The following is a 9,104-nucleotide window of genomic DNA, read 5'->3' as shown; positions in this document are numbered from 1 at the left end:
GCAAAGCTGAATTTTCAGCATCCTTACTCCAGTCTTCAGTGTTCAAGTTCAAGTTTATTTGTATAGCGCTTTTTACGATACAAATCGTTGCAACGCAGCTCTACAGGAAATTAAGTTTCCACAATATATTTATATATTGCAGAACCTTAATATATTTAACTTATGGAAAAATGTGGTAATTCTGTATGTTGTCTGAGCGTTGGCATCCTCTGAGGTCCTCTGAGGGGTTGGCATCATCTTTTCTCAGGTGTTCGGTCATCTCAGGTCATTTAAGGGTTGGATCCAGACTGAAGCTTCTGTCATTCCTAGTTACCACGGGATGTTAATCAGAAACCGAGAAACAAATAGAGACATAATTAGCGTAGCTGCTGTTCCATCTAAGCAAAAATGATTTGTTCAACCCAAGCTAAAGAATAATAATAATGTACATTTGATCAGATATAACTGCAGTACAAGATTATAAAATGCATTATGTGAATGCTTGGCTAAAGAGATGTGTCTTTAATCTAGACTTAAACAGAGAGAGTGTGTCTGAACCCCGAACGTTATCAGGAAGGCTATTCCAGAGTTTGGGAGCCAAATGTGAAAAAGCTCTACCTCCTTTAGTGGACTTTGCTATCCTAGGTACTACCAAAAGTCCAGAGTTTTGCGACCTTAGGGAGCGGGTTGGATTGTAGCGTGGTAGAAGACAAGTTAGGTACGTAGGAGCTAAACCATTTAGGGCCTTATAGGCAAGTAATAATATTTTGTAAATGATACGGAACTGAATAGGTAGCCAGTGCAGAGACTGTAAAATTGGGGTAATATGATCATATTTTCTTGACCTCTAAGAACTCTAGCCGCTGCATTTTGGACTATCTGTAGCTTGTTTATTGAAGATGCAGGACAACCACCTAGCAGTGCATTACAATAGTCCAGTATAGAGGTCATGAATGCATGAACTAGCTTTTCTGCATCAGAAACAGGTAGCATGTTTCGAAGCTTGGCAATGTTTCTAAGATGGAAGAATGCTGTTTTTGTAACATGATGAAATATGATTTTCAAAGGACAAGTTGCTGTCTAATATAACACCCAGATTTTTGACTTTAGAGGACGTAACAGTGCATCCGTCTAGTTGCAAATTGTAATCCAAGAGATTCTGTGTACTGTTTTCTGGTCCAATAAGTAATATATCTGTCTTATCTGAATTTAATAGGAGGAAATTATTGGTCATCCAATCCTTTATATTTTTTACACAATCTATTAGCTTGGATAGTTGAGAAGTTTCATCTGGTCTTGTTGAGATACTGTATATAGTTTAGTATCATCAGCATAACAATGAAAACTAATCCCATATTTTCTAATAATATTACCAAGAGGCAACATGTATATTGAAAATAGCAGAGGACCTAGGACAGATCCTTGTGGTACTCCATACTTTACTGGTGATAATTGAGATGACTCCACATTTAAATGAACAAAGTGGTAGCGATCGGACAGATAGGATCTAAACCATCTTAAAGCCTGCCCTTGAATACCAGTATAGTTTTGTAATCAATCTATGAGTATATTATGGTCTATAGTGTCGAACGCAGCACTAAGATCAAGTAATATTAGCAATGAGATGCAAGCTTGATCTGAAGCAAGAAGTAAGTCATTTGTAATTTTAACAAGTGCAGTTTCTGTACTATGGTGAGGCCTGAAACCTGACTGAAATTCTTCATAGAGATCATTTTTTTGCAAGGAGCACAAATGAGCAGACACAACTTTTTCTAAAATTTTAGACATAAATGGAAGATTTGAAATGGGTCTGTAATTTGCCAGGTCATTAGAATCTAGTTGTGGTTTCTTAATAAGAGTCGTAATAACCGCCAGCTTGAATGGTTTTGGAACGTGACCTAAGGCTAACGATGAGTTAATAATATTGAGAAGCGGTTCTTCTGCTACAGGTAACAACTCTTTCAGTAGTTTAGTGGGTACAGGATCTAATAATAAACATGTTGTTGGTTTAGATGCACTGATAAGTTTATTTAGCTCTTCCTGTCCTGTAGTTGTAAAGCACTGCAGTTTTTCTTTGGGTGCGATGAATGAAGCTGAAATACTAGACGCAGTAGAATCCACATTTGATATTGTATTTCTGATGTTATCTATTTTATCAGTAAAGAAATTCATAAAGGCATTACTATTAAACTGTGAGGGAATATTTAGATCGGGTGGCATGTGTTTATTTGTCAATCTAGCCACTGTGCTAAATAAGAACCTTGGATTGTTTTGGTTATTATCTATGAGTTTGTGGATATGCTCTGCCCTGGCAACTTTTAGAGCCTGTCTATAGCTGGACATACTGTTTTTCCACACAATTCTAAAAACGTCTAATTTAGTTTTTCTCCATTTGCGCTCAAGATTACGAGTTTCTTTCTTGAGAGAATGGGTATAACTGTTGTACCATGGCGCAGTACGTTTTTCTCTAACCTTTTTCAATTTGAGGGGGGCAACAGCTTCTAATGTATTAGAGAAGATAGTGCCCATGTTGCTAGTCATTTCATCTAGTTCATGCGTATTTATGGGTACACAGAGCAGTTGAGATAAATCAGGCAGTTTATTTGTGAATCTGTCTTTGGTGGCTGGAACAATAGTTCTGCCCGGGTGATAACACGGAGTCATATAACGAATATCAGTAATACGCAGCATGCACGATACAAGGAAATGATCAGTTACATCATCACTTTGAGGTACGATATCTATATCAGTTAGATCAATTCCATGCGATATAATTAAATCTAGCGTATGATTAAAACGATGAGTGGGCCCGGTGACGTTTTGCTTGACTCCAAAACAGTTTATTAGGTCAGTAAACGCAAGTCCTAACACATCCTTTGTATTATCAACGTGAATGTTAAAATCTCCGACAATTAGCACTTTATCAACGTTAACCAACAGATCTGAGAGGAAATCTGCTAATTCTTTTAGGAAATCTGTATATGGCGCTGTGGTCTATACACAGTAGCCAAAGCAAGAGATAGGAGAGATTTCTTTTGCATATCTAACAGTGTAACATTAAGCAGAAGTAGTTTGAATGAGTTAAACCTCCTGTATCCTGTTTTCTGAGTAACATTGAGAATATCACTATATATTGTTGCCACACCGCCGCCACGACCAGTCTGACGGGGCTCATGTTTATAACAGTAGCTTGGTGGAGTAGACTCATTTAGACCAAAATATTCATTTGGTTTAAGCAAGGTTTCAGTCAGGCAGAGTACATCAAAATTATTATCTGTGATCATTTCATTTCACTTCTCCACGGCCTGCAGCTCCAGCTGCACCGAATGCAGCTCGAATGTGTCCTCACCCCCATTTAAGCAAGTAACAGTGAAACAATGGTAATGTGTGTGAATAGAGTATTAGCAATGTAAGCGAGATTAGCAGCTGCCGATGCTAACGGGCTATAAGCTAATAGCAGACTCAAGAAATCAAAATAAAACTAGTGATAACAAGGCGCTCTGATTGGTTTTGTTTTAGAATGCTATAGGGGATATATTCACACGTTATAGAAACGAAAATGATAGTGTATAAAATAGTTTTTAAGATAGAAAATAGACGATAAAGAATCAACTTGATGGAGCTCAAACTCAAAACACGCAGTCACAAATCAGCGCAAGATTCTGTAACATGATCCTTCAGAAATCATTCTAATATGATGATTTATTATCAATGTTGAAAACAATTGTGCTACTTAATATTTTTTTGGGACCTGTGAAACTTTTTTCAGGATTCTTTGATGAATAAATGTTAGAAAGAACAGCATTTATTTCAGGGTTTTTATTCATATTCACATTGTATTTGAATTACGACAAAATATCTAAATAATTTGCTACAATAATTCACTTCCATATGCAAGCAAATGGTTTAATTAAATAAATACATTATTCAGTATCGTTATGTACTTTTTAGACAAATGTATTTTGCAATTTAAATAATTAATAAATAATAATAATATTAATATTCGTCATAATGTTAAAAGAACAAGAATATAATGTAGAACAACATTTTATATATATATATGAAGGGTTTATTTGCAAAAACAGATTTTTTTAATTTTCAAAAATCATGTTTTTTATTATGTTATCATGTTTTTATTGTGTTTTGCACAATGAAAAAACAATGAAAAAACATGATTTCTGAGAATTGTTAAAAACGAAGTTATGTGTTTTTGCAAATGAACTCTTCATAATATTTTTAAGATCATTTTTGCATTATTTTCATTTCATTACGACTGCAGTAAATTAATGTTTTTTTTGTGTTTGATTTGTATCTGAATTACAACAAACTACGTTAATGGCTATAATAATGTACCTCTATATGCAAGCAAACAATTAATAGTACTTTTATGTACTTTTTATTCATATGTACTTTATTTTTAAAATAAAAAAATTTCATATTGCCATAATGTAAATTAGGATTTTTTTTGTGCGTTGCATTTTTATTTTTTGCTTTTCATTCTTGACTCAAATATTGTTTCATGTCCTTTTATGTATTTTTATAGTGCAGAGAAATTATTTACAGTGAGATGTCATTATCACAAAACGTTTATTAGATTTATTATTTTGATGTACTATATGTAGTTTTTAAAATCCCTCCTAACATTTTTGGTTCTCTTTGCAGGGTTCAGGCCATAATTAGGAGTCAGATGGCATCCAAACCCTCAGGACACTTGCGCCCTGGATCATGCGGAGAAAAACTGCTAAGCTGGTCTGTTCTCCACTGCCCTAAAACTGACAAATCTCCCTTCCATATCCCGCTGCTGTCATTCAGGGCACAAAGCACATCTGTACGAGGGGATTGGTTATGCTGTAGTGTCGCTGACAGCTGCTAGCAAACCAGCAAACCAGTAAATGAGAGGACAAGTGTTATGAAAGCTGACAGATCAGAGTCCCAATGAATCAAGTACATGATAGAAGACGTAATACTGTGCATACAGGACAGAAAATCACACTGCGCTTCATCAGCAATGTGTGTGCTAGCATAAAAGATTCATGGTGTTTTAGGATGTTTACCATCATAATACCATGTTTTGTGTGTGTATATATCATAGTATTCTTTGAATCGCCCTGGGGTACCATGCAAATGTGAATATGGTAATCTTTCACTACTATGGTACTGTATAAATCAGTGGTTTGCAACCTAGATGTCACAATGGATGGGGGGTACTTTGGGCCCAAGCTTGGAAAATATGATATTTTTTTAAAGACCCCTTGTGGTGAAAATCAAGTTTTTAATGTTTTCTGTCTGGGGTTTTTAATATGCTTAAAGACAAACTTGCAAATTCATCAGTGATGTTCAGTATTTTTGTCTTGCTCTCCAGTGCAAATCAAGATACAATTACAAGAAGAAAAGTGACATAAAATAAGAAGTCTTGTTTTATGAGAAATTTATTTAAAAAAGTGAGTTTATGATTAAAACTTGAACAAATATCTACCATTGGGCTCAGAAAATTCAAATTGATTTTCAAAGGGAAAACAAGTTTTCATTCCCCTATTGACATATTTGTTCTTGTTTTAAACAAACTCGTTTTGTTCAATTTCTCCGAAAACAAGACTTCATGTTCATTTTGCATTGCAAGTAAATGTATCTTAATTTAAAGATGCTTATATAGCTGTATTGTGAAGATATTCAACATTTAATGCCATGACTCTATGAATTTAAAACTTTCTGCTCTTATTTTCAGCTTTTTAGACCTAAATTTGTGGAAGGACAAATAATTATTTTTTAAGACCTCTAGGAATTTGATTATCAAACATGAGTTTGAAGGGATAAAATGAGTGACTTCAGGGGGACTTTAAATGTTTACAATTACGCAATTTCCAAAAGAATTTAATAATAATAGTAATAATAAATGGATGGTTGATGTGAAATTCTGTTTCATCAGTATCCTGCCATGCAACATGCTGTAATCCATTTAAAAACATTTTTTTTCCAATATTATAAATATTATATGTGGCATTTTTATGAGCTCCTATTAATTTAGAGAATATATTTGTACTTCTAAAACTGCATGTGTTGCACTGCAGGACCATTAAAATGAGACTGGCGAATACAAAAAGCTGATGGTGAAAAATGGGATTGTGCCAAGAGATAGTACAGGGCTGAACAGAAATACACTTTTTCTTAAACATTTATGTAAATGCATGTAAATATATTTAAATCTCAAAGATGAATAAATAAAAACTTTCTTGGACATGTTTCAACTAAGCAAATGAATAAGCATTTTTATGATTTGGTTTTTTCTTTTTTTAGACCCCGATGTGCCAGTCAGAACGAGTAAAGAAATCTTGTGCAGTCAGTCATCAGGGAACCTCCACTTATTGCTTTTAAGATGTCCTAACATTATAAAATTGGAAAGAAACATACGTCTGGAAAATAAAATGTGTCTTTTTTTTACAGGGTCAAGTGGGTTTCTTCTGAATGTAGTATTTAAAGCTTTTATAAATTGTTTGTTGCGATAAAGCATCAAAACTCCTGGGAGTAAAAAGCAATTACATCCAGACTGAATAAGACATCAAATGCTGCTCTCATATGAAAAGACAGTGCTAAATGCCGCCCGCAAGACTCGTTTATAACTTCACAATTGTGCAATATTCTCTATCATTGAAACTTAACTCACTTGCCTCAGTCAAAATCGCCAGATAGTACAAAACACACGACATGTTCCAGAGTTATTAGAGTAATAACTTGAGGGAAAAGGGCCACATGTATCCCACAATCCCACACAGCAGCTGGAAATGAATGGGTCTGTGTCTCTGGTCTTCACGGATGGGCTTGTGATGTTTGAGTTCCGCCAGAGGCGGTGTAGTCCGCCTGTCCGTTTGCATGATTGAGAGCGTCACTGGCACCTGACGGCCCTGTCGGGGCCCGCACCACGTTTCCCCTCGCCACGCTTCTCGCACAACCTTTTACCAAACTTGTAAACAACTCGCTGCTGCGGGACTCGCTTTTGTCAGGTTGTTTTAAATCACGTCTCTGCCCTGAAGTTGAGAACACTGCAGGGAAAGTGTGAGTCTGAGTGACGGTTACTGGTTTATAAGCATCTGACCAAACTCTGTTAGCATGCTACGGGGAGTAATTAGTCAGTTTGAGGTCATTCTGTGATGCAGTGGTCTTTTCCAGTTTGTTCAGGCAAACAAATTGTACCATCTCAAGGTAAATTAATATTTATATATATATATATATATATATATATATATATATATATATATATATATATATATATATATATATATTAAATTCAGCCTGCAATATATAAATATATTTTGTGGTAAGGATGGTTACATATTTTTACTGGAAAATACATTAAATGTGTTTTCCAGTAAAAAAATATGTAACCATCCTAACCACAAAATATATTTACTTGTAAGGCAAATTGTATATTGAATATAGGAATTGTTTGCAAAAAGTGGATATTGGATTTTTTCCTCTCATTTTAAGCAAAAACTAATATTTCTTATCAGAAAGAGATTTCATGAAATATGCTTTAAAAAAAGATCATTAGTTTTTCAAGAAAGGAAAGGAAATATTTTAATGTCCAAAGGGTTTTATCAGCAAAGATGCAAAAAAATGTAGCAAAAATAATGTTACAAATGTTTTATTTATTTATTTTCAATATTCTATACTCTATTAACAACAGCTACATAAGTCCTTTTTCAAGTTATGTTACTGTACAATGCAAATGCTTCAGATAAAGAAAGAAATATTTTTAAAAAATAAATTAAATAATTTTTATTTTTCCAGTAAAAATATGTAACCTTTGTTAAAACAAAATACATGTATCTGGTAAGCTAATTGTTTATATTAAGAATTGTTTTCGGTAAATGTTTCACTTGCTATAGGCAAAACAGTAAAGTGTGTGGCACCTCAAGGCACTTTGAAGAATACCATGGTAAAGATGCTGTTACTATGGTATTTTCTTTCTTATTGCTGACCTGTTGTTATCATTTTATCCCATGACCAGTGCATTGCAACTGTTTGCTTGTTTAGTTTGAGGATAAATCCACATCAGTGGTGGAAAGTGTCAGTTCTGTGTCTCCAGGAAGTCCAGACAAGCATGTACAACATCTCAAATCCAGTGCATGTCACAAAATATACATGTTTTGACAGTTATCGTGTATTTTTGTGAAAAGCCTCAGTTTTTTGTATGAAAGACAGCAGTTTTCAGTCGGTCCCTGAAGTGGTATCCATCTCAGGCGGACAACACTTTGCCTGAAGCTTGAGAAAGAATAAACAGCCTCTCACAGTCCGTGTTTAACATGCTACCCAGAATTCCTCTCGGTTCTGCCTGTGATTGTGGTACATGATTTAGGGTGACTGGCAGCTGTCAGTCGTATCTGATGACTGTTTGCCAGAGGCTCGCTCTCCGTGGAGGGCTTGTCGGTTGTCTGTGAAGTGTTGCACATCTTCATGAAGTCTGGAGAAACTGGATGACCAGTCACTCCACAGCTCTGTTACGAGCCAGCGTGAAAATAACAGCAAAACAGACGCCTGGAGAACTTTCCAAACTTTCTGAATAATTACTTGGCTTTAATAGGCCCAAAGAGAGTGTTTCATGCACATTGCATTATGCTTTAATAATGCATCCGCCTCTAACAGCAGACAAATTGGGCTTTCGCTAGCTGTAAACATAGATTCTGTTGTTTCACGGAGGATAATAATTAGCATCGGTGTGCCTTTCATTTAGCGGTCCGGTTACGCTGTCCCTGCGTATCAGGAGCACAATCATTCCCAAACATCTTAAAGTTTTAATTTTTAATTCCCTGGCATATGAATAAAACAGGCCGGCTGACTAGTTGTGATTAGTTTTGGCATTTCTGCATACATTTGCTGTTTTCCAGCTCAGTCTGATTGAATTACCTGCAGTTTGACTGCAGAAGCGCTGCGTGAATCACGCTGGGAGAAAAAGAGAGCGTTAAGAATTGCACAATGACAAAAGAGCGTTTTATTGAAATTAGATTTGCATTTCCTGAAGGAAATAACCATACTGAGGTTTTAGACTAGTTGAAGTTTTGGGTTTTGGTTGTGTGTAAATGAGCACCGCTGTGCCAGTGTCATAAATCTCAACATGCATCTCGTTTTCT

This window comes from Barbus barbus, assembly GCF_936440315.1.
Source record: "Barbus barbus genome assembly, chromosome: 30".
Taxonomy (NCBI): Eukaryota; Metazoa; Chordata; class Actinopteri; order Cypriniformes; family Cyprinidae; genus Barbus; species Barbus barbus.
Note: the sequence above shows the minus strand (reverse complement) of the source record.